Source organism: Argentina silus (assembly GCF_951799395.1).
Source record: "Argentina silus genome assembly, chromosome: Y".
Taxonomy (NCBI): Eukaryota; Metazoa; Chordata; class Actinopteri; order Argentiniformes; family Argentinidae; genus Argentina; species Argentina silus.
In genome coordinates, this window is record NC_139654.1 from 43963332 (window position 1) to 43985168 (window position 21837).

The 21837-nt window shown below is 44.3% G+C and overlaps 1 pseudogene across 1 annotated transcript in view; it reads left to right on the forward strand.

Moving 5' to 3' along the window:
- The window catches only part of LOC310824142 (cytochrome P450 3A27-like), a 111643-nt pseudogene extending 90036 nt beyond the window's left edge, over nt 1-21607 (forward strand). The window contains exon 12 of the transcript in view: nt 21491-21607. The product of the transcript in view is annotated as a cytochrome P450 3A27-like (transcript). The remainder of the gene's footprint in view (nt 1-21490) is intronic.
- The last annotated feature ends 230 nt before the right edge of the window (nt 21608-21837 follow it).

A 21837-nucleotide genomic window follows, 5' to 3' on the forward strand; every position in this document is an offset into this window, starting at 1 on the left:
CTGATTGATCCTTGTGTACATCTATCATTTACATTGTTCAGTGGAATCTAAATGTATTTTCTTCTAACTATCAAGATAACATTATTTAGCGATTTTTTTGTTTATTCATGTATAACAAAAAAGCAAGACACTATTACACACGTACATTGAAAGTAATGGCGTTCTGTATGCGGTTGTCATGAAATTAGGCTATGCAGATTAGAATAAGTACAGTACTGTGTTCATTTCCAAAACACAAAAAACTAACAGCTCTTCAGATTTGCGACGAAAAAGAGTTAGTTCTGGGCTACGGCTACGTGAACGACCAATCACTAGTGCTCATGTGAGTGTAATATCCCTGTGCAGGCTCCTATCCAGTACGAGGCTCTGATGCAGATGGACTATCTAGACAGCGTGATCAACGAGTCTCTCAGGTTGTACCCCATCGCCCCGCGACTTGAAAGAGTCGGCAAGAAATCTGTTGAGATCAGCGGCATCACCATCCCCAAGGGTATGGTTGTCATGATACCCATCTGGACCTTGCACCGTGACCCCGATGTGTGGGAAGACCCAGAGGAGTTCAAACCAGAGAGGTAATGGGCCACATCTTAACCACAACCACAATATCAATCACAACAGCAACGATAAGAGCAGTGTTCCACAAACAACCATGAAACAAACCTAAATGCGACGACCAAACACAAACAGGTTTCTTCAACCATGTATAACCATCATATTACTGTGATTTAATTGATATGTTCTTTAACCCCTCCTCCTCTGAACTCTCCGTGTGTAGGTTCAGTAAGGAGAACAAGGAGAGCATCGACCCATACACCTACATGCCGTTCGGGTTGGGCCCACGGAACTGTATCGGGATGCGATTCGCTCTGGTATTGATGAAACTGGCGATGGTGGAGATTCCACAGAGGTTCAACTTCACCGTCTGCAAAGAGACAGATGTGAGACAAAATAATGATAGAATGATTGTAAATATAATTTTGTACCTATGACTTTGTTGCGTTTCTATATGTAGCAGAGGTGATTTTGGAATCACACTCGCGTGATGAGGTAGCCCTGCCTGAGACATGTAAACTGAAGTGTCGCCCTCAGACCTTGAGGATGTCCTCTTGGCTTAATAGTAGCGTTTGTGTCTTCCACATGGGAGACCCGGGTTTGAACCCCCATACTACAATTCTGTACTTGCGTACTGCATGAGTATGTATTCCCCATTTAATTTCCCAGATTGCATTTTTCAGTACTAGGCGCCAATCATCCTCAGTATAGGCTACCTACTAAATGATGGAAGTGTGAGATTTAAAAAAAAAGCTATTTGTATTTCTGCAAAACTCCCTCGAGACTTCATAGGGCCATTTTAATGTATGTCGACCCAAGAGAGGTTGTCCAGGAGTTTGAGTTTATTTGAATTTATAGTGCAATGCTACCCGAACGTAACAGTGACACTGTATTAGGTAACATTCATAGTGTAACGCTGACATCTGTTTTACTCGTTCCTTCATACTTTAACTGTGTGTCAACTCTCACCAGATCCCCATTGAGATGGACCTACAGAACACTCTGATGCCCATACGGCCCATCAAACTCAAGCTGCTGTTCCGCTGCCAGGAGTCCAACGACAACCAGCTCAAAGCAGACAGCCAGTGATGAGGACCTGCCCTGCTGCAGGTCTCTCAGTTATTATGTTACACATAGATCTAGGATCAGCCTCAACACTGGCTACTTTCAAAAATGGGCTTAAAAAAAAAAAGGGCTTCGCTTTTGCCTTAAATTGAAACTAAATTGGCGCTAATAATTGCACAGTGACCCTAAAATGCACTGTGACTTTTATTCTTTTTTTATGTCTTTTATGCGTTTTTATTCAAAAAAAAATTCATGCTCTTTCCTTTTTATCTATTTTAGAATTGAATTGCCTCAGTGTATGAAATGTGCTATATAAATAAACTTGCCTTGCCTTGCCTCGCCTCGCCTCGCCTCTGGGCTCTGCTGCTACTGTATGCTGCTCTCTTTGTATCTGTCTATTAGTGGAGGTCCAGGACTAGTTGTACAGAGACAGTTGTTGTCTGTCGTCTGCAGTGCAGGGATTTGCATGTGACTTGTGTATGTTTTGTACTCGTCTGGTAGTGGGTCTCTATCATCACGCTAAAAACGTGTGTATAATCACAAACTAAATCATAACATGAGAATGAACAACATGCCATCAAAACATGACAATAAATAGGTGTTAGATTAGATTCAACTTTATTGTCATTGTGCAGAGTACAAGTACAGAGACAACGAAATGCAGTTAGCATTTAACCAGAAGTGCAAAAAAGCAGAAAAGTGCAATGTGAACAATATATACAGGTAGAGCAGTATAAGCAGTATATGAGCAGTATAAGCAGTATATGAGCAGTATAAGTAGTGCAGTATAAGCAATATATGTATTAACAGTAACATTATAAGCAGAATAAATATAGAATGCAGTATGAACAGTATAAGCAGTATATGAGCTGTATAAGTAGTGCAGTTACCAATGTATTGGGTCTATCTATGGGTATCGTAGTGCAGCAGTAGTCAAAATGTACCTGCATTTTATCGGTTGAAGTGCCATCTCATCTGTCATAAGATTTGACTTGTAAAACTGAAAAGTAGGATACAACTAATAGCCTTACATGCCAACCAATGTAAAATATACAATACTAAAGAATATACAATATATACTAAACAAATGTACAAGACAGCAAAATTTAAGGCATAAAATAAAATAGCAGCAATAATAATTGCACTGTTTTATTATTATTATTGCTGCTATTTTATTTTATGCCTTAAATTTTGCTGTCTTGTACATTTGTTTAGTATATATTGTATATTCTTTAGTATTGTATATTTTACATTGGTTGGCATTCTGCGGACAGCAAAGCAAGAATTTCGTTGTACAGTGAAACATGTTTTCTGCTGTGCATATGATAATAAACACTTTGAATCTTGAATCTTGAATCTAAATGTATAAACACAGGCCACAACCAAAAAACAACATGGGAAAATCGTTTACTCATCCTCTGCAGCAGGAACAGTGCAGAGAAAAAGTATGTACAGTAAACCCCATAACTGAATACACTTCATACGCTTCAGCGCGACACAGAACGCCTATACTGCAACAAAGTAAAAAGATGAGACAGACACGTGTCTTCAATAACTTGCATGTTTAATCAAAATACAAGCATTCGGCACATCGTTAACTTGTAGGAAAGTTTAATCAGGTTTTATCAATTGTATTATTTTAAATGTGAAATAAATAGCATCAGTGCAGAGGCTATAACACACTACAAAAGTCACATTAAATCACAGAAAGTAGGCTAGGCTAATTAACGGAACTATATGAATATACAGCCCGAGCCCAGTCCAGGGTTCTGAAAGCGACAAGTAACAAGTGTGCCCATCAACGGTCTAGATATTAGGCCTATACGTAACATTTAGTCCTCCACTTTATATCACAGCCAGTATAACGTTTAAAATGACTACAAAACAAAAGCAATATAGTCTACAGTGAACGGCGCATTGTCCATTTGTCATACATGTCCAAACAGACCCGCTCACTTGAATAGGAAAGTAGCGCGGCGGTTCGTTGCTTCAGCAAACCTCTCGATGACTTTACTGTTGAAATCCATCTGTCCCTGGATCAATGCATTTTCAATGGAAATCATGTCACGGCCGTTCAGTCGCTGGTGTCTGTTCTGTTCTGACAGATGTATAATGTCTTTGAATCCAGCCGATGCCCAAATAGTCTCCACCAAAAATCATACATGGGAAACAGAACAGCGCATGTTTCGAGGTGGTAGCGGTTAGCCATCTCTTTTTGTCAAACCATTCCTGTTGGCCCTAAACGTTTTATCTCCAACTTCTCTTCCAAAGGCAATGTACTAAACCGCATGGTCAACAAATAATCTACACGATTCATTGTGAAAACTTTAGCTAGCTAGCATTAGCGATAGACGTACAGTAGATGAACTGAATTGCTTTGTGATTATTTCCTGTCATGTCAGACCACGTTAACGACATTAGCGTTTAATAGTTTTTCGCCACCTGTTGCTAGGCAGAATTCATACCCAATATAATTTGCGTGAGGTTTTCCCTGCTTACGCCAGACACGCTCACGTTGTTCCCCTCGCAACGATGGGGCAAGAGTGCTCCGCTGCCCCACAGCAGAAAGACGGGACAGGGAGCGCAGTCCGCACACACTAGTAATTACTAGTAATTAGTAATTACTCCAAAAACAGCACTATACGGATTATGAGTCAAGTTTTATATATTCATACACACCAATTTCACCATTTAATCTATTTTGTATTAAATATAAAATACTTATTATTATTACTAATAAAAAATATGACTAATAATTGTTTCGTATTTGTAATGTACTTTATGAGACTTTATGTTTGTAATGTACTTTATAAAGAAAAAAAACCTGTATATCCCCAAATTTGATTCTATGCAATATGTTTTTTCAAATGTTGTATTTGTCTTGTAGGCTACTTTTGTGTAAGCCGTATATTGTGGGTAAAATGCACTATAAATTCAAATGAACTTAAACTTAAATGTGTATTGCAGTGGAATCCTAACTCGAGATCCGCGTGTAAATCGAATCAATTTCCCATTGACATGAATGCAAGATTTACGCGCGCGGATTTGGAGTTAGGATTCCACCCAAAATGCGTTGCTATTGGTATCATTATGACGTTGATATGTACACAGAATTGAGAATGTTCTGCAATAATACACAAAGTTCTTGAACTTTTAGTTTAGTGGCATAACGAGCTAAGACGCAACCTGAACCTGTGCAATCAGTATTACCAGAGTGAGATATAAAGAGATTATAACCGGAAGATTCGGCGCTTATACACAGCCTACTGACTGAGGTAGGCTAATGTAGGCCAGAGATGTAGTATAGTTGACATATAGTATAGTTTTATAACACTTGTATTTGTAAATACTTGAGACGGCATAGGCCGACTACCTTTACAGCATTTGGACAAGGGACGCGTAAAAATGTCACTGAGAGATATCTGTCACAAGGAGATGATATTCCCATTAAGTCGAATTCAGCGTTGGATATTTCTATATGCCTAAAAACTCACATCTTTAGAAAGGCCTTCCTTTAGGTCCTGTCCTCTTGTTGTTGTTAGTGTTTTGTTTGTGTTTTTGTTTGTGTGTCTATTGCACTCAACTGCACAGGCTTTGAAATTGTCGGCGACAAATGAAAAACACATTCCAAATAAAATATATTTTTTATTATTATTATGAGAGACCTAAATGCATGAATTGAATTAGGGCTTTTTTAATTTTGCCGAGGTCTTCTGCTTATTAGCCTATAGGCTCCTACCTGTACCAGGCCGATTCCAGTTAATAAAATGTGCCCATTATATGGCCACTGATATTTGACCTGTTGGCCACAATTGTAGGCTATATTTCAAGGCGTGTCAACAAACATAGCCAGCCAACCCACACTGGAAGCTTTTGCTGACTCTAACATAGGCCTCTGACAGGACCAAGTCACTTCGAACCATTGCATCGAACGCTGATAAGAGTTGTTAGGCAGTGAATTACCATGATAGTCATTCCAAACCCATTATGACGCCAGCCGAACGCACATTATAGATAATAACATTTCTTTGCTGCCAATCGGTGTACTGGTATTTGTTGACTGATTCAGAAGGGCAAACTCAAAGATTGTTATACCATTCTCATTTGGGGAATCTTTCTGACATTCCTGTTGCATTATAGTATGGGTGTGTGGAGATTATTTCAATCATTTTTGTTTGTGTTCTATCTACTGAAGGTGCATAAAAACAATGGAGGTGAAAATATATATGAGTATTGAGGATTAAGAGAGAAGGCAGAGTTTGAGAAAAAGATAGAGGAATATGAGAAACAAAAGAGAAGGGACCAAAAAGTTAGGCAGAGGGAGGAGGAGATCCTGGCCAGAAAGGCAGAAAGACTGCAGGAGGACAGGAATGAGTTCAATAGGGAGAGGGAGGAGATGGACAGTGGGATCAAGATCCTCATGATGGAGATTGAGAAAGAGAAGGAGTCCTCAAAGGAGATACTTAGAAAGGCTGAGAAGGCAGAGGCAGAGTTAAATATGATGAGGAAGGAGAGCGTGAAAATCCAAAGAGACGGACACAAGGTGGAGCAAGAAATGCTCAGGATGTGGAAGGAGAAGGAGACATTTCTCAAGGCCAAGAAACAGATGGAGAAAGAGATGGAGAAAAATATGGTGGCAGTCAAGAGGAGAGAGGCCCTGGTGATGGAGGCCGAAGAAAGACTTAAACTGAGCAAGGAAAAAGAGAAGGAAGAGCAGGAGAAGGAGACCTCAAAGGAGATGCTTAGAAAGACAGAGAAGGTCGGAGCAGAGTTGCAAATGATAAAGAAGGAGTGGATGAAAATCAAAAGAGACGGGCAGAAGGTGGAGCAAGAAATGCTTGGGATGTGGAAGGAGAAGGAGACATTTCTCAAGGCCAAGAAACAGATGGAAAAAGAAATGGAGGCAGTCAAGAGGAGAGAGGCCCTGGTGATGGAGGCCGAAGAAAGACTTAAACTGAGCCAGGAAAAGGAGAAGCTAGAGCAGGAAAAGGAGACCTCAATGGAGATGCTTAGAAAGACAGAGAAGGTCGGAGCAGAGTTGCAAATAATAAAGAAGGAGTGGATGAAAATCAAAAGAGACGGGCAGGATGTGGAGCGAGAAATGCTCAAGATGTGGAAGGAGAAGGAGACATTTAAAAAGGATAAGAAACAGATGGAGAAAGAGATAGAGGCCATCAAGAGGAGAGAGGCCCTGGTGATGGTGGCTGAAGAAAGAGCGAAACAGAGTCTGGAAAAAGAGAAGCTAGAACAGGAGAGGGAGACATTGAAGAAGGTGAGCATGGTGACGATTAGAGAGATGGTAGAGAACCTATAGACTAAGTAGATGAAGGTGATTGTTGCTAGTTTTACTATAGCATTTAGTCCATGACCTTCAACTCTCAGTTGAATTTGTCCAATTCTTGTCTCACCTTGCACTCCCCTCTGATGTTACTTTTTTAATTTCAGATGAACGATGGCTCCAGATATGCAGATATGCCCCAACCCTCATGTTCTCTGATGGCTCAGCTGGTACACAATCAGGCAAACCAGGGGACGAGCCTTTCTGTCAAAAGCCTTGTTGATGTGGCCCTGGCTGAGAGTGTGTGGGGGTGCAGAGATAAGACAGGGGACTGCACATGCCGACACCGTTAGCCTGGAAACCTCAACACAATTGGCCGCTATTTAGGGATACATAGCAAATCAATTTATATAGTTGACTTAAGTTCAATAAATTAAGTTGAACATTAAATTAAATTGACTTCCTTTCTCTACCACTGTGACTGCTTGTGGCATTTATTATTATAGAAAGTCTTACTTGTGATGACCGTGATGTATGTAGCTGAAGATGAATGTAGCTATTTATTTTAAGTCGCTCTGGATAAGAGCTTCTGCTAAATTACTCAAACGTAGGCCTAAAGTACATCCGTAAAATAATGTATCCATTTCCTGTTAACCATCTCTAAACCCTAGATGGCAGTATTTACTCTTACACCAGAAACGTGACCAGTTGCACGTGTGGATGCAGAAGAAATAGCCTCCCAGTCTGTTTCTGCAAGGAACTTCTAATTTATGGATTCTCTACATATGTTGAGAGTCTTGTCAAGTCTGAATATGTTAGAGTTGGGGTTTGTCCTCTACCTCCAAATATAAACGAGGACAATCACTTTGTTTTTCATACAGGTACCACTATTGTATGTATTTCTGTAATCTATGTTTCTATTACTTTACCATACTATGAAACTAATTGAATATGTTTTTAAGCGTCCAAAAAGCATTGATACCATTTCCAAGCACTCCAAGAATCATTTTGCGTTGCTGCTACAGCAGCCGCGCAATGTCAACACTTTACACACGCACTGGTGTAGCATGTAACATTAAAATCCATCAACTTCATATCAAACCATTGATGATTGGTGAACTTGTTGGATCAGTTAAGGCCTGTGCCAGAAATCAGTACACACACCAATCACACAATGGGACTATAACAGACACATACAGTGCATTCTGAAAGTATTCAGACCCCTTCACTTTTTCCGCATTATGTTATGTTACAGCCTTATTTTAAAATAGATTAAATTATTAATCTAATCATTAATCTACACACAATACGCAATAATGACAAAGGTGCTTCAACAAAGAACTGAGTAAAGGGTCTGAATACTTATGTAAAGGTGATATTTCAGTTTTTTATTTTGAATAAATTAGCAACAATTTCTAAAAACCTGTTTTCACTTTGTCATTATGGGGTATTGTGTGTAGATTGATGAGGAAAAAAAAATGTTGAATCCATTTTAGAATAAGGCTGTAACATCACAAAATGTGGAAAAAGTTAAAGGGTCTGAATACTTTCTGAGAGCACTGTATTTACATCTTGATTCACAGAATCACGCCTTGTACACACTTGCAAGTGATAGCAACGCCCATCACCTGTCCCAATAAAGAGATGCTCCAAGCGCACCATTTCATCCTTTCCACTCTTCACTCTCTGACTGTCTGAAGTGTACTGTAGTTGTGTTGTTGTAGCTGGCTACACCTCAGCCTATGATTCTCACGGGGCGTTAGATTGTCTCTGATAGAATCCTACGGTTCAGCTCGACATTCAACGACGATTTTCACCTTCTGAGCACCTGTTAACTCTCTGAGCTAGCAGGCTAACCTGTGAGCTCTCAATTCTTTGTTATTGTTGAACCCTAGCTCAACAATAATTCCTCAGGTTATTATTATAACTTGCTAGGTCATATGTGTAGGCTACAGCTAGCACTTGTGACGGTCGGCTAACTAAGTTACTTGTTGTTTCCGGACAGCTGAGAACCTTGGCTAGCTTTGACAAGCTAATATTGAGAAATATTAGCACCCTGTTTGCAGGAGGGTTGGCCAGCTTGTGTTTGTAGCCCTGGGACTACTGAGCACTTTCTAGTTTGACATAATTCCTAGTTAGTTACCTCGTATAATGATCTAGAATATGCCAGTTCTCTCTAGTGTGAGACCAGTGCCATATCTAACTATGCGGGTACCAGTTCCCTGTGGTAGCACGTGGGTGTAGTAATGCTGAGGTGTGCTGATATTGTACCTGCTTGTTGCTTCGTGCGCTGTATCTAAACTAGTCAACTACACTATCTACAACTACACTGTCTATCACAACTAAGTCAACTAATAAACATGGGCTACGCATATCTTAAACATGCCTGTGTCTGTGTGTTTGTGTGTGTGTGTGTGTGTGTGTGTGTGTGTGTGTGTGTGTGTGTGTGTGTGTGTGTGTGTGTGTGTGTGTGTTTGCATACATGTGTTTTTTCGGGGATGCATAGAAAGTCTTCCAGCTGTTCCAATGAGAACATCCATCCATAGACCTATGCATTTAATTCTGGTTTGTTTATAACTAAGAGGAAGACACGGTTATCATCAAAAACCACTAGTTATCATCAAAAATGATGGTCACAGTTTGCTAAAAAAAAGTACCTAAAAAGCCTGCAGAGGTCTCGTAAAAATGAAAGTTTGGAGAAAAAAGGATCTGCCCAAGATTTACAGCATACCACCTCATCTGTGAAACATGGTGCAGGGGGTGTTAGGTTTGGGCATGTATAGTTGCCATTAGAACTTGTTAACTTGTCTTAATTGATGATTGTACCTGCTGACGGCAGCAGCAGAATGTATTCTGAAGTGCACAGAAACATCTTGTCTGCTTGAGTGCAAGCAAATGCGTCCAAATGCATTGGATGGTGCCACACCATACAATAAAACAATGCCATAGCCAAAACACTGCCATAGCAACTAGTGGAAAGATCTTGATTGGCCAAGTCAATCTTCAGATTAAAATTCAATTGAACATGCATTACATTTCCCTAATGATAAGAATTTAGGCAAAAAGACCTCAAAACAAACAACAACTGAAGATGGCTGCAGTACAGGCCTAGCAGAGCATCACCAAAGAAGATGCCCAGCGTCTGGTAGGGTTAGTGGGTTGCAGACTTCAGGCAGTTATTGTCCACTAAATACTAGTGGATTGTCCACTAAATACTAAACATGACTGCTTCATATGGACATTTGATAAGTCTGTCCCATTACTTTTGGGTACACTGAAATAGGGGGACTATGCATAAAAAGTGGGGTAATTTTTGAATGGTGAAACCAATGTGTACACAAATACCGTCAAATAAAAGCTGAGAATCTCTACTTGTAATAATTGTTTAATTTCAAATCTAAACGTTTGGAGTATAGAGCCGAAAGAACAAAAAATGTTTTGTTGTCCCATTACTTACACAGGCAGGGGTTTGGGAAAGTGAACAACATTTGATGGTGAATACATACTGTATGTCAAACCCCAGCCTGACCACTCCGTTCTTCCACCTCGGCTGGCCGCCTCTAAGAGGATGGAGTGGTTGCGCTAGTTGGTCACGGCTTTTCACTGTCTTGGCACCCCGGTGGTGGAACGAGCTTCCCAGTGCGGTCAGGACTGCAGAGTCACTACCTATCTTCCGCCGTAGATAGAAGACCCATCTCTTCAGGCTACATCTTGACTGTCCCTCCTAAAGACCTCTTCACCTTCCACTACCCACCTGTACAGTACCTCTAATGTAAAGCATTTTTAAAAAGCATTGTGACTACCAATGGCCCATCTGCTAAATGTCAAAAAATTTAAATGTAAATGTGGTGAAAATGGGTGAAGTGTCTAGCCTCAAATTTACAAAAAATGGTTAGGGCATAAACCCAATATTTTCATGTTTTATTCATTTTTCCAGAGAACAGATTGGTGTTGAATTGTGGGATATATGAAGGATTGCCCCTTTTAAAAGGCTACCCATTTTTAATTGGCAATTAGGGCACTTGAAATTAGCCAAATAAGCCACCTTTTTGGAGTGGTAGGGTCTCTCTCTGATAACCCCCCCCCCCCCCCTAAAAAGTACCACATAGGTTCTTGACATCAAAGATGAGCATGGAAATTAACAGGCCATGTAGCAATTAAGCTTATTTTATTTTCTCGTGCATGAGGTTATTCGCAGGTTACCTAAATGTTAACCTCGTCCTCAGGCTATCGCTCACAGCGCATATAAGTCTGGAATAACGACGACTCAAACCTGGCCGTAGGGTGATTACTGATTAAAGTATTTGTTATTATTTGATTTCAGCTAATCACACGGCTGCAAGGTGTAGCTTCTTATCAGAAATGTGTGGAATGTGCTGTGGAAGATGATTGATCCGAGGTAAAGCCAATGGCTATGCCCCGTCCCTGTTTTTGACGCTCTTGCTCTTGGCTTAATGAAAGCCAATGAAGTTTAACGCATTGGTCCAACAGACCTTTCGGGCATTTGGGCGGAAGTGTCTGGGAACGAGACTACTTAAATCTTAACATAATATTAACATAATCTTCAGCAGTACATGCTAAGCACAGTGTATCTATGAGAAGATATTCAGCAGTTTGCTCGTACAAAAGTCCTACAATTCCGAAGCGAGTATAAACCAAGGCAATAATTAATATTAAATACATTTAAATACATTCATAAAGTTCTTCATAACCAACATCAGGGAGATGTGACCAGAGAGGTGGTTGAGTGGATCCTGGCTATAAGGGCACACTCTTGCCAACACACATTCTGGTGTGACATGTGCGATGTTATTGATCTATGTTGCTTTGGCTGTCTCCATGTGTGGATCATTGTAATCAGGGGTGGGGCTGGCCTTTTAAACACCTGTGCTTTGTTTCATTCAGGGAAAACAAAGAGATTTTTAACATTTCTTTTAAAGAGACAACACACATTTTCTGCCATGCCTCTGTCAATTGATTTGGCTTTAATCAATGGTTTCTTCTTGATGTTGTGTACATGTTTTCATGCCTATGTCACCTTTCAGAGGAAATCAAGGAACCTATCCAGATCTGATGTCGTATTAGATGAGTCAAACCCTGTCAGAACATAGTTTGCTTTTGCTAGATTCTTTTCTTTTCTTTTGTCTAGTATTGGTATACATGGTCGAAATGATGCACTCATGTTTAGTATTTGGTCGACAATACTTTGTATGCAATAACCGTCTGGGACCCATTGACCCCACCAGGTGCTGGGTATCTTCTCTGGTGATATTCTGCCAGGCCAGCCATCTTTTTGCCAGGTCTTTTTGCCCAAAATCTTACCATCAGAAAATGAAATGCATGTTCAATAGGATTTAAATCCAAACATTGACATGGCCAGTCAAGAACTTTCCACTTTTTCGCCCTGAAAATCTCCCTAGCTCCAATGGCAGTATGTTTTGGGTCATTGTCTTACTGTATGATGAAGCGCCATCCAATGAATTTGGAAGCATTGCTTTTACTCGACCAGACAAGATATTTCTGTACACTTCAGAATACATTCTGCTGCTACTGTCAGCAGTAACATCATCAATTATGATAAGTTAGCAAGTTCTAGTGGCAGCTATACATGCCCAAACCATAGCATCCCCTCCACCATGTTTCACAGATGAGATGGTATGCTGTAAACCTTGGGCAGATCCTTTTTTCTCCAAACTTTCCTCTTGCAATCACTCTGATAATATTCATCTTATCTGTCCACAATACTTTTTTCCACACCTCTGCAGGCTTTTTAGGTACTTCTTAGCAAACTGTAACCCGACTATCCTTTTTAAGAATAACTAGTGGTTTGCATCTTGCAGTGAAGCCTCAGCCATTTGCGATTGCTGAGCTCATCAGTGCTTGATTTTGGCAAGTCTAAGGTTTTGACTATGTTTCAGATTTTTCAGCTTTCACCATTTGTCAATTCCTTTGCTATTGTAATGTATCTAACACCTTGTCCTTTGTTGGGAATGATATTTAAGGAGAGGGACAGCGAGATATTCTTTGAGTTTTGGGTTAGGCCCATCACGGGCATCATTCTCCCGCGTTGTCCTTGACGCACGTTAACGTATGGTTAAAACTTACAGACGTATGTTGTTTTAAATTGTGTTAAATTGGTTATTTTGTTGATACTCTATTCTCATTCTTCCTATGGGCATTAATGTGATGTTGTGCGCTCGATAAAGGTTCTGTTAATCAGGGCTGGCTCTAGCCATTTTGGTGCCCAAGCATTTTTCCTTCTTTTGCATTATCAAATGTCTAAATTAAGCACTCATGTTTAGTATTTGGTCCCCAATCCTTTGTATGCAAAAGTGCAAAAGTCTGTGACCCATTGACCCAACCAGACGCTGGGTATCTTCTCTGGTAATGCTATGTTGCAGCGACTGTTGTTGTTTTTTTAGGATGTTTTGCCCTAAGTCTCCTCTTGAGCAAATGAAATGCATGTTCTATAGGATTTAAATCTGGAGACTGACTTGGCCAGTCAACAACTTTCCACTTTTTGGCCCTGAAAAATTCCCTAGTTCCTATGGCAGTATGTTTTGGGTCATTGTCCTGCTGTATGATGAAATGCTGTCCAATGAGTTTGGAGCCATTTACTTGTACTTGGACTGACAAGATGTAAATAAATGATTCTCAATTATGGTGAGCATTCTTTGGTTATCCACTGGAAGTCTTCCTTGGCCTACTAGGTAATTTGCGATTTCTGAGCTCACCAGTGCTTTCTTTCCTTTTAATGAAGTTAAATGAAGTTCCAAACTGTTGATTTTGGTAGGTTTAAGGTTTTGGCTATGTTTATTTTTTTTCTGATATTTCAGCATCATAATGGCTTCCCTGACTTTCAATAACATCTCTTTGGTCCTCATGTTGACAAGACACCAATAGCAGACTGCACAAATTATGTGACGTAACACACCTGACGAACACACTTGTCAAGCCAATTGTCCTATCACTTTTGTGTAGCCTGAAATAGGGGGATTATGCATAAAAGTGTTGGAATTTCTGAATGATAAACCAATATGTACATTATATAAAAAATAAAAATCTCTACGTTTTTATTTCAAATCCAAACAGAAGAAAAAATGCTTCACTGTCCCATTACTTACGCACGGTACTGTATAACCTTCTGTGGAAAGGGTTTTACATGGAACCCAAAAGGTTTCTTCAAAGGGACAGTGGAAGAAGAACCCTTTTTGGTTCTAGGTAGCACTTTTTCAAAGAGTGCAGGATCTGTGATGGGTCTGTCTGTCTCTATCTACGGTATATTTGCTTGAATGCCACAGCCTATTTAAGTATTGTTGCTGACCATGTGCATCCCTTCATGGCCACAATTTACCCACCTTCTAATGGCTACTTCCAGCATGATAATGCACCATGTCACAAAGCAAAAGTCGTCTTAAACTGGTTTTATGAACATGACAATGAGTTCAGTGTTCTTCAGTGGCCTTCCTTGTCACCGGATCTGAATCCAATAGAACATCTTTGGGATGTGGCACAACGGGAGATTCACATCTTGAAAGTGCACCTGAAAAATGTGCAGGAATTGCGTGATGCAATCATGTCATCATTGACCAGAATCTCAAAGGAATCAATGTCACGAAGAATTGAGGCTGTTTTGAGAGCAAAGGGAGGCTCTACCTAGTATTAGTATAGTGTTCCTAATAAAGTGTTGGGTGAGTGTATATCTAACTATCTTTGTTTTTGCTGGTCTGTAGGATCTATGATGGCCGTCAGCCCGTCCTGTGTATCATGGACACAGCCATGATCAAAACCATCCTCATCAAGGAATGCTACTCCCTTTTCACTAACAGGAGGGTAATACGCTAAATTGAAGTTGTTGTATGGGGAAAAAAACATAAGGGCTCCTTAAATAGATAATATCATTGCTATTATAGCATTATTAATATTAGGTTAATCTTGCAGTATATAATAATAATAATTTTTCTAGAATATCTATCTCAACGGGCCTCTGTATGACGCCGTGTTTATCGCTGAGGATGATGCATGGAGACGGATCCGCAGTGTCCTGTCTCCCTCCTTCACCAGTGGGCGGATCAAAGAGGTACAGTCCCATCTCTCCTCTCCTTCTTTCATTCATTCCTTTATACAACACAAATAAATGAATGACTAACAACTCTGACGCGTGTGTGTGTGTGTGTGTGTGTGTGTGTGAGAGTGTGTGAGAGTGTGTGTGTGATTTGTACTATGTGTATAGTGTGTATTCATTGTTGTTTGTTGTTGTGTGAAGCAGCAACTTTAATTAATTAATCCAAGACAAATTTTCATCCGGGACAATAAAGTATATTTGATCTTATCTTCGATAAGTTCAGTGGTCAGATGACAGAGTATAGAATAATAGTTCATCTTTGGAGTCACTTATTCTTTGACTATATACATAATGTATCCTGTTTGGATGTATATTCTCAGGCTATATAAACATTAAAATAATTCCTGTTTCAAACATGATATTAATATATGTTTTGCACATATTAATCCACGTATCAATCATGATATTTTTCCATGTATCCTTCCCAACTCAGATGCTCAGGATCATGAAGCAGCACTCTGGTAACTTGGTCAGCAATCTGAAGAAGACGGCTGATAACGATGAGCCCATTGATCTAAAGGAGTGAGTATTTATCTCCGAGACGATAAGGTGAATTTGTAATTTCAGTGAACTCCCCCTTTAATTTTGTGGTTGTGGTTCTGGTGGTCAGAGATTGTGTGGTTGTGTTCCAGGTTCTTTGGACCATACAGTATGGATGTGGTCGTCAGTACTTCATTCAGTGTCGACATCGACTCCCTCCACAACCCCTCCGACCCCTTTGTGACCAACTTCAAGAAAATGCTCAAGTTTGACATCTTCAGCCCACTGTTCCTCACAGTCGGTACAACTGCCCCCATATAGCTTTCAGTCATTTTGTGCTTAATAAATGAAGCTATTGATTTCATTGATTAGACTGACATAAACCACACTGCCAATGGTTTGCGCTCTACTCATTTGACAAACACATGGGCCGTGTCCAGAACCAACCTCTAGTTCCTAAATGCTGGACACTTGGAGATCTGAGTGGATTGGATACAGAAGTGTCTAGGGATAGAGCCTAGGAGTTGTTTCTGGACAGGGCTGTGCATTGAATAGGATTGGAGTCACGTATCATGGTATTTTCGACCAAAGAAAGCTGTCAATCGTTGAAAAGAGCACTGTTTGAGTTGTTATGATTCATTATCAATTTTGAGAAATGATCCGGCTTGGCGTTTTTTTTATTGCCTTATTAAAAGCAGAAAGATGCTCTCGAAGAATATCAAGGTGGACCTGCAGTTTTTGTCAGCTCAGACTTTCTGCAAATTCTTTTAAATTTGGCCACAGCCTTTTTCAGTTTGTCTGGTGCTACAGAGTCGATAGTTGCCCTTAGTTTGGTGTTGAAGCTGGTTACTGATATACATGATGGGATGATATACATGATGGGATGTTCCTCACCTTCTCTTAGCTGGGAAAGGACGGCACCCACCCCGGTCTCCGATGCGTCCGTCTGTACCACTAGCGGTTGTTGGAAGTCCGGGGTCACCAACACTGGGTCCGTGCAGAGTGCCTCCTTCAGCCCTGCGAACGCCTGTTCCGCCTCCGGCGTCCATTCGACCCGATCCGGCATGCGCGCGCGGGTGAGGTCGGTGAGGGGTCCTGCCAGGGAAGAGAAGTGGGGAACAAAGCGCCGATAATAGCTGGCAAGCCCTACGAAAACCCGTACCTGTTTCTTTGTCTGGGGGCGGGGCCACCCGCGGATCGCCTCGACTTTCCCTACCTGGGGCTTGACACACCCTCTCCCGATCGTGAACCCCAGGTAGTTTGCTTCTTGGAGGCCGAGCCGACACTTGGCTGGGTTTGCGGTGAGCCCCGCCTCTCGTAGGGCTTGCAGCACAGCCTCCATCTGTTTCAGGTGGGCCCCCCACTCCTCTCCGTGCATGATGATGTCGTCGATGTAGGCGGCCGCATATTCGCGGTGGGGACGGAGCACGTGATCCATGAGCCTCTGGAACGTGGCCGGCGCCCCGTGAAGCCCGAACGGTAGCTGTACGAACTGAAATAGTCCGTCCGGGGTGGAGAACGCCGTTTTCTCTCTTGCCTCAGGTGCGAGGGGCACCTGCCAATACCCTTTAGTGAGGTCCAGGGTGGTGATGTACCGGGCCCTGCCCAGCCTCTCGATCAGCTCGTCGACCCGTGGCATTGGGTAGGCATCAAACTGCGAGATCGCGTTGAGCTGGCGAAAGTCATTACAGAAGCGAATGCTCCCGTCGGGCTTGGGCACCAGCACGATGGGGCTGCTCCAGGCACTCCGCGACCGCTCTATGATGCCAGCCTCCAGCATCGCCTGCACCTCCTGGGTTATGGCCGTCCTTCGGGCCTCGGGGATACGGTAGGGCCTGAGTTTTACCTTTTTCCCTGGGGTTGTTATGATGGGGTGGGTGATCAGGGTGGTGCGCCCGGCGGTGGAGGAGAAGACGTCGCGGTGCCTGGCGACCACCTCGGTCAGGTCGTGTCGTTGTCGTTCGGTCAGCTGCTCCCCGAATGGCACGTCCTCCGACTTGGGTTTCTGTGTGGAGAGGGGGTTTGACACAGACAGCATGGCGGCGGGAGCCACCCATTTCTTTAATAAATTCACATGATAAATCTTGGTGGGCTGCCGCCTTCCCGGCTGTCTTACCCGGTAGTTGACTGGTCCTACCTTCTCCATCACCTCGTACGGCCCGTTCCACTTTGCCAGGAACTTGCACTCGGAGGTAGGTACCAGGACAAGGACCTTGCCTCCCGTCACAAACTCCCTCGGCTGCGTCCCCCTGTTGTAGGTTCGGGCCTGTGCGGTCTCCATGTGTTCCCTTACCAGGGGCCACAGGGTGGCCATCCGTTCCCGGAGCTCCTCCACGTGCTCGACCATCGTGCGGTGGGGGGATGGCTGGCGCTCCCAGGCCTCCTTAGCCAGGTCTAGCAGTCCTCGGGGCCGTCTCCCGTACAGCAGCTCGAAGGGTGAAAACCCCGTGGAAGCCTGGGGCACCTCACGTATGGAAAACATCAGGAATGGGAGGAGCTGGTCCCAATTCCTCCCATCCAACTCCATCACCTTTTTTAACATCTGTTTTAATGTCTGATTGAACCTTTCCACTAAGCCGTCTGTTTGGGGGTGGTATACTGAAGTGCGAATTTGCTTTATGCGCAGGAGTCGACACACATCCTTCATAATATTTGACATAAATGGGGTGCCCTGGTCAGTTAAGATCTCGTCGGGGATGCCGACCTGCGTGAACATTACCACCAGCTCCTTGGCGATACCCTTGGTGGCCATGGTGCGGAGGGGAATGGCCTCGGGGTACTGGGTTGCGTAGTCCACTATCACCAAGATGTACTGGTACCCACTGCTGCTCTTGGGGAGGGGCCCGACCAGGTCCATCGCAATGCGGCTTAAAGGAACAGAGATAATAGGGAGGGGGATTAAGGGGCTTCGTACATGGGGACGGGGCGCCACCATTTGGCACTCGGGGCACTGCCGACAGTGAGTCTCCACCGCTTTCTTCACTCCGGGCCAGTAGAACCGTGCCTGAATCCGGTCCAGGGTTTTCGCTACCCCCAGGTGCGCTCCCAGGAGGTGGGTGTGGGCCATCTGGAGAACTGAGGGAATATAGGCTTTGGGCACCACTAGCTGTTCCTGTCTGGCCCCGTTAGTCATGTTCATACGATACATTAGACTGTTCTTAATGGCAAAATGTGGGTTTGGCAAGTCCCTTACCCCGTCCATCAGCTGCCCATCAACCACGCTCACCTGCTGCAGCACGCTGGCTAGGTTGCGGTCCTCCATCTGAGCTGTCCCGAACCTCCCCTTCAGGCGGGCGGGCAGTGGGGCGGCGTCGGAATCCTCCAGGAACATCCCCATTAAGTCGGCGCCATCGTCAGGGGAGGGTGAGTCGCTGTCCGTGACAACGGCTTGGGTCTCAGCGAAGGCCCGTTCTGCGGCGGCGCTGCCGGCGCCCTCGGAGATGGGGTCCGTGGAGTCTCCCGCTCCCTCCTCGTTCACGGCGCACAGTTTGGGCGGTCGTGGGGTTCTCTTCCCTCGGTGGGCCCCCCGGGCCGGGTCTTCTCGGGTCATGTGGCTCCACAGTTCCTGGAATAGGGGAGTGTCCCTCCCGATCAGCACCTCCACGGGCAGCTCCGGGACGACTCCGACCGTCCCCTGGAAGACGCCCCGGGTGGTTTGGAGCCGGACGTGGGCAGTGGGGTAATGCCTGGTCTCCCCATGGATGCAGGTTACGGCGAGGGTTTCGGGTAGGTAGGGCCGTTGGGTGTACTGGGGCCGGGCGAGCGTCACCGCGCTACCCGAGTCCAGGAGCGCCGTGGCGTCCTGCCCATTGATGCGCACCGGGGTGATCGGGGGTGTTCCAGTCGGCTGAGCCCAACAGGCCGTCAGAAGCCCGCAGGGACGTCCGGGGTCGCTCGCCGAGGGCATGGACGCCTCCTGGGCGTGGGGGCAGGCCCAGGACAGATGACCCACCTCACCACAGGAGAAACAGCGTCTCCGGTCGGCCGTCGCCTCCGGGCGACTCGTCGGTAACAGGGGCGGGATTCTTTTCGGTGTCCGGGCCACCCTCATCACGCCCTGGGCGGCCTGGTAGCCTTCCACCAGGGATACCAGCTGCTCGGCGCTCTGGGGGTTGTTCTGGCACGCATACCTCCGGGCCTCGTAGGGCAGCGCCCTCATATATCGGTCCATGACCACCCTCTCCACCGGCCCCAGGGAAGGGGGGTCAGATACCAACCACTTGTTGGCCACCCGAGTCAGTTCGTGCATCTGGGTCCGGGGGGAAGCGGCCGGGTCGAAGGTCCACTCGTGGAGCTGTTGGGCCCGGGTCAAAAGGGTGTGGCCGAGCCGCTTGACGATCTCCGTCTTCAAGGTTGGGTATGGCACAAGCCCGCCCGCGCAGAGGTCCTGATAGCAACTTTGGGCCATGCCTGACAGAAATGGCGCCACCAGGCCTGTCCATTGATCGGGGGCCCAGCCTTCCCTCTGTGCTGTCCTCTCGAACATCTGGAGGTACGCCTCCACGTCGTCGTCCCCCGTTTGTTTGACCAGGAATTGGGCCGGAGTGGCGGACTTGTGCTGGCCCTTGGCCAGCAGGCCGGCGACGAGCTCCTCATGGCGGGCTTGCTGCTTGACATTGAGGTCCACGAGCTGCGCTATCAGCGCCTGGAAATCCGTACCAGTTGCCATGGCGGGGTCTGGACTGGTTTCCCGGTGCTTGGCCCCCTGGTGTCTCTGCTGCTCACCTTCCTGGTGCTTGGCCCCCTGGTGTCTCTGCGGTTCACTGATCAGCGGCATCACCATCCCCAAGGGTATGGTTGTCATGTTACCCATCTGGACCTTGCACCGTGACCCCGATGTGTGGGAAGACCCAGAGGAGTTCAAACCAGAGAGGTAATGGGCCACATCTTAACCACAACCACAATATCAATCACAACAGCAACGATAAGAGCAGTGTTCCACAAACAACCATAAAACAAACCTAAATGCGACGACCAAACACAAACAGGTTTCTTCAACCATGTATAACCATCATATTACTGTGATTTAATTGATATGTTCTTTAACCCCTCCTCCTCTGAACTCTCCGTGTGTAGGTTCAGTAAGGAGAACAAGGAGAGCATCGACCCATACACCTACATGCCGTTCGGGTTGGGCCCACGGAACTGTATCGGGATGCGATTCGCTCTGGTATTGATGAAACTGGCGATGGTGGAGATTCTACAGAGGTTCAACTTCACCGTCTGCAAAGAGACAGAGGTGAGACAAAATAATGATACAATGATTGTAAATATAATTTTGTACCTATGACTTTGTTGCGTTTCTATATGTAGCAGAGGTGATTTTGGAATCACACTCGCGTGATGAGGTAGCCCTGCCTGAGACATGTAAACTGAAGTGTCGCCCTCAGACCTTGAGGATGTCCTCTTGGCTTAATAGTAGCGTTTGTGTCTTCCACATGGGAGACCCGGGTTTGAACCCCCATACTACAATTCTGTACTTGCGTACTGCATGAGTATGTACTCCCCATTTAATTTCCCAGATTGCATTTTTCAGTACTAGGCGCCAATCATCCTCAGTATAGGCTACCTACTAAAATTTAGTAACTAAATGATGGAAGTGTGAGATTTAAAAAAAAGCTATTTGTATTTCTGCAAAACTCCCTCGAGACTTCATAGGGCCATTTTAATGTATGTCGACCCAAGAGACGTTGTCCAGGAGTTTGAGTTTATTTGAATTTATAGTGCAATGCTACCCGAACGTAACAGTGACACTGTATTAGGTAACATTCATAGTGTAACGCTGACATCTGTTTTACTCGTTCCTTCATACTGTAACGACCCTGTGTAAGGCCCGTTAGCAGCTCCGCCAAGGGAGTTAACTCTCTTGGTGTTGTGGCTAGCGCGGCCGGTTTGTAAGCGGAAGGTTGCGAGTTCGATACCCGCTTAAGGCAAGCTGCTCTGCCCCGCCGTTCGCTACAATACTTTAACTGTGTGTCAACTCTCACCAGATCCCCATTGAGATGGACCTACAGAACACTCTGATGCCCATACGGCCCATCAAACTCAAGCTGCTGTCCCGCTGCCAGGAGTCCAACGACAACCAGCTCAAAGCAGACAGCCAGTGATGAGGACCTGCCCTGCTGCAGGTCTCTCAGTTATTATGTTACACATAGATCTAGGATAAGCCCCAACACTGGCTACTTTCAAAAATGGGCTTAAAAAAAAAAAGGGCTTCGCTTTTGCCTTAAATTGAAACTAAATTGGCGCTAATAATTGCACTGTGACCCTAAAATGCACTGTGACTTTTATTCTTTTTTTATGTCTTTTATGCGTTTTTATTCTAATTTTTTTTTCA